Raw genomic sequence first — 5557 nt, 5'->3', positions numbered from 1 at the left:
CAGGAAAATTCTAAATCCCAAGAAGATTCTAATTGGGAGATGATGATGAGTTTCAAGCAAGAAACCAGAGCCTCCATTAGAAACTTGGAGGTGTAAATGGGTCAAATGAGCAAGCAATTACCTGAAAGGTCTGCAAATATATTCCCTGGTGATATAGTGGTGAACCCAAGAGAAGATTACAAGGCTATTCAATTGAGAAGTGGTAAGGTAGCTGGTTCTGAGACCAAGGTCAATGAAGATTTAATTGAAAAGGAAGCTCCAGAGGAGAAGAAGGAAGAAGTAGAGCACGCCCCTCCTGAGCGTGCAGACAACCCGTTTCCTGACTCTCTTGACACTTATCCCACCTTACCAAAGGCCCCTGAATACAAGCCAAAAATGCCATATCCTCAGAGGCTTCAGAAGGTGTCCAAAGAAAAGCAATTCTCTAAATTTTTAGATGTCTTCAAGAAGCTGCAGATTAACATTCCTTTTGCAGAGGCTCTAGAGCAAATGCCTCTCTACGCTAAATTTATGAAAGAGTTGTTGACCCACAAGAGGAATTGGAAGGAGCAAGAAACCGTGGTGTTAACCAAGGAATGTAGTGCTATTATTCAACACACCCTTCCTGAGAAGATGCCAGACTCAGGAAGCTTTGTCATTCCTTGCACCATTGGAGAAGTCGGCATTCAGAGAGCTTTATGTGATCTTGGAGCTAGCATCAACCTCATGCCACTTTCAGTGATGAAAAAGCTTCAAATTGAGGAGGTAAAACCTACTCGTATTTCTCTTCAACTTGCTGATCTTTCTATTAAATTACCTGTGGGTGTTGTTGAAGATTTACTTGTGAAAGTAGGACCATTTATCTTCCCTGTTGATTTTGTTATAATCGACATGAAAGAGGAGGTAAAACCCTCTATTATACTTGGTAGACCCTTTTTAGCTACATGTAGAGCTCTGATTGATGTGCAAAAGGGTGAATTAACCCTGAGGGTCAATGAAGAACAGGTGATCCTAAATGTTTTTGAAGCTGTCAAACACCCTAATGATTCTGAGGGGTGTATGAAAATAGATGTTATTGAACCACTTATTTAAGAAGTACTGGAAACTGAGGTACTTGATGATGTTCTGGATCCTATTTCTGAGTGTGAATTAGTTGAAGTTGACGATTCACCACCCCAAAAGGAGATGATGAACACGCCAATCAAGGAGGAGAAAGCCTCCAAGCTTGAGCTCAAACCCTTACCCCCCTTCTCTGAAATATGTGTTCTTGGGTGGAAATGATTCATATCCAGTAATTATTAGCTCTTCCCTGAAGCCTGAAGAGGAAGAGGCGCTTGTTTCAGTGCTCAAGAGCCATAAAACAGCTCTTGGGTGGACCATTAGTGACTTAAAAGGGATTAGTCCAACCAAGTGTATGCACAAGATCCTCCTTGAAGATGATGCCAAACCAGTTGTGCAACCACAAAGGAGACTTAATCCAACTATGAAAGAGGTGGTCCAAAAAGAGGTAATGAAATTATGGAAAGCAGGTATTATTTATCCTATTTCTGACAGTCCTTGGGTAAGTCCTGTGCAGGTAGTTCCCAAGAAAGGAGGGATGACAGTGATCAAGAATGAAAAGAATGAGCTTATTCCTACAAGAACAGTCACAGGATGGAGAATGTGCATAGACTACAGGAGGCTCAACACTGCTACAAGGAAGGATCATTTCCCCCTTACTTTCATTGATCAGATGCTTGAGAGGTTAGCTGGTCATGCTTTTTATTGTTTTCTAGATGGATATTCTGGATATAATCAAATTGTAGTGGATCCTCAAGATCAAGAGAAGACAGCATTCACATGCCCCTTTGGAGTATTTGCCTACAGGAGAATGCCATTTGGTCTGACTTTGGACTTTGCAATGCTCCAGCAACTTTTCAGAGGTGTATGCTTTCAATTTTTTCTGATATGGTTGAAAAGTTTATTGAGATATTTATGGATGACTTTTCTGTTTTTGGTAATTCTTTTAAATCCTGTCTTAAACATTTATCTCTTGTCTTGAAATGGTGTCAAGAATCAAACCTTGTTTTAAATTGGAAAAAATTCCATTTTATGGTTACATAAGGCATTGTTCTTGGACACCGAATTTCAAGTAAGGGGATTGAGGTTGACAGAGCAAAGGTGGAGGTAATTGAAAAATTACCACTACCAACCAATGTTAAGGCAATCAGGAGTTTCTTGGGTCATGCAGGATTTTATAGAAGATTTATAAAGGATTTTTCTAAAGTTGCTAAACCATTGAGCAACCTGTTGATTGTTGATGTTTCTTTTGTCTTTGATTCTGATTGTCTGCATGCTTTTGAAACTCTAAAGGCAAACCTTACCTCTGCTCCCATTATAGCTCCCCCTGACTGGGATTTACCAATTGAATTAATGTGTGATGCTAGTGATTTTGCTATAGGAGCTATTTTAGGCCAGAGGCATGGTAAGCTTGTACATATCATTTATTATGCCAGTCATGTGTTAAATGATGCTCAAAAGAATTACACAACTACAGAAAAGGAATTATTAGCTGTTGTGTATGATGTTGATAAGTTTAGGTCCTATTTACTTGGTTCTAAGGTTATTGTTTATACTGACCATGCTGCTTTGAAGTACCTTCTAACCAAGCAAGATTCTAAACCAAGATTAATCAGATGGGTGTTGCTCCTTCAACAGTTTGATATTGAAATAAAAGACAGGAAAGGGTCAGAAAATCAAGTAGCTGACCATCTCTCCAGAATTGAGCCTGAAGCAGGAGTACAACCACCCACAGCTGTGACTGAGATGTTTTCGGATGAGCAATTATTCCTCATTCAGCAAGCTCCTTGGTTTGCAGACATTGCAAGTTATAAAGCTATGAATTTTATCCCAAGGGAGTACAGCAGGCAACAAGTAAAGAAGCTATTAACAGATGCCAAGTACTACATTTGGGAGGAACCATACCTTTTTAAAAGGTGTTCAGATGGTATAATCAAGAGATGTGTCCCAGATGATGAAACACAGCAGATTCTTTGGCACTGTCATGGTTCTGAATATGGAGGCCACTTTGGTGGTGAAAGGACAGCTACAAAGGTCCTTCAGAGTGGGTTTTACTGGCCGACTCTCTTCAGAGATTCAAGAAAATTTGTGAAGCACTGTGACAGATGTGCAAAAGCCACGAATCTCCCTGCCAACCATGAAATGCCACAGCAGGGGATTCTTGAGGTTGAGTTGTTTGATGTGTGGAGTATTGATTTCATGGGATCTTTCCCACCCTCACATTCAAACACCTATATTCTAGTGGCCGTTGATTATGTGTCCAAGTGGGTGGAGGCTGTAGCTCTACCCACCAATGATGCCAAGGTGGTAATGAGCTTTCTTCAGAGATATATCTTCAGCCGGTTTGGTGTCCCAAGGACACTCATTAGTGATGGAGGAAGTCACTTCTGTAACAGACAGCTGGACTCTCTTCTGCAGAGATATGGAGTTCGCCATAAGGTGGCAACCCTCTATCACCCTCAGACAAGTGGATAGGTCGAATTTTCCAACAGGGAACTTAAGAGGATTCTAGAGAAGATCGTCAGTGTTTCAAGAAAAGACTGGTCTAGGAAGCTTGATGATGCTTTGTGGGCATACCGGACAGCATACAAGACTCCCATTGGCATGTCCCCTTATCAGTTGGTCTATGGCAAAGCCTGTCACTTGCCAGTTGAGCTGGAACACAAGGCTTACTGGGCAATCAGGTATCTAAATCTTGATTCAGAAGCTGCAGGAATTAAGCGAATGCTTCAGTTGAATGAGCTTGATGAATTCAGATATTCAGCTTATGAAAATGCCAAGCTCTATAAGGAAAGAACCAAGTTACTGCATGACAAGAAGATTGCCATCAGAGTCTTTGAGTTAGGACAGAAAGTGCTTCTATATAATTCAAGGCTCAAATTCTTTCCTGGGAAGCTGAAATTCCGGTGGTCAGGACCGTTTTTGGTTACCAGAGCTTCACTATATGGTCATGTGGAAATACAGGAAGAGAATTCTGATAGGAAATTTACAGTGAATGGCCAGAGGTTGAAGCACTATCTTGGAGGCGAGATTGATCGCCAGAGGTCCACTCATCTGCTGAACTAGCAAAACTGACCGTCAAGCTAGTGACGTTAAAGAAGCGCTTGTCGGGAGGCAACCCAATAATTTCGTATCCTTAGTTATTTTTTGTAGTAGCAGTTTTCTTACTTATTTGATTTTTATTAAGTTCTTACTAATTTTCTGATCATGCAGTTATTTTATAACAGGAACCGAACACCTCAAAAAAAAAAGAGTAACCGATGCCCAAGCGTCGCTGACGCATACGCGTCATCTAGGGGTGCGAGAAAAATAAAAAGTTACAGAGAGTTGTGTGGGAATGGCCCCAGAATGAAGCCTTTCGCACAAACAAGCCCACGCGGATGCGTACCCCACGCGTGCACGTCATTCATGATTTTGGCACTCCACGCGTTCGCGTCATTTGAGCGTACGCGTGACATCGCAAATCGGCGTACAAGGTGTTTGGACAGAGAGTTGTGCTAGTTTGGGGCTTGAAGTGTGCTAGAAGCACAAAATTGCCCACGCGTATGCATCTCTGACGCGTGTGCATCATTTGACCAAACGGCTATCCACGTGTACGCGTGCACGATGGGAACGCGTCGTATGCCAATATTGGTCGCAAAGCCACGTGAATAGAGAGTTGCGCGTGCGCACGGCTGGCTTCGCACGAATCACACAAAACCCAGAGCACGCGGGCGCGTGCTTGATGCTTACGCGTCATTAAGGAAGTTCCGCGACCCACGCGTACGCGTGCCGTACGCGTACGCGTCGCCTTCGCCGCCCAGTTTCAATTTTCTTTCTCCCTCTCCCAATCCTAATTCTCTCTTGTTCTTTTATCCTTTCCTTTTTTTTCTTTCATAATAATATTTGTCTCTTTTTATTTTCAGTTCTTCTTTGCTTGAGGACAAGCAAACCTTTAAGTTTGGTGTTGACGCTTTCCTTAAAGGTTTTCTATTTAATTTTATGGCACTAAGGGAGGTGAATCATCTTCACAAAGGAGCACAACCTGAAGAATAAAATGACCACTCGGATAACTAAGGTGGTTGAGTTCCTTTCATTTTTTTATTCCTTCTGGCTTTTATTATATTATATTCTGGTTTCCAGCTACTTTGTTTTGTTTATTGCATGATCCTTTATTAGTAGATTCATAGGTTCTAGTTTAATTTTTCTGTCAAGTGCTTTAATTCTGAAAGATGTCTCATGTATTGCCCACTAAGTTTGAAATCAAAAAGAAAGAAGAACAAATGTAGTGCATGAGAATTTGAGTTTAATTTTTAGAGTAGTCTCACTTACTTAGATGTGGTGGTATTTTCTGTGATTCTGAATGAATGCTTGAACAGTGCATATTTTTTATAGTGAAGTTTATGAATGTTAAAATTGTTGGCTCTTGAAAGAATGATGAAAAAGAGAATTGTTATTGATAATCTGAAAAATCATAAAATTGATTCTTGAAGCAAGAAAAAGCAGTGAAAAACACAAAGCTTGCGAAAAAAAAAAGAAG

The sequence above is a fragment of the Arachis ipaensis genome, chromosome B04 (assembly GCF_000816755.2).
Source record: "Arachis ipaensis cultivar K30076 chromosome B04, Araip1.1, whole genome shotgun sequence".
Lineage (NCBI taxonomy): Eukaryota > Viridiplantae > Streptophyta > Magnoliopsida > Fabales > Fabaceae > Arachis > Arachis ipaensis.
The sequence above is the reverse complement of the archived record's forward strand: the minus strand, read 5'-3'. Positions refer to the sequence as shown.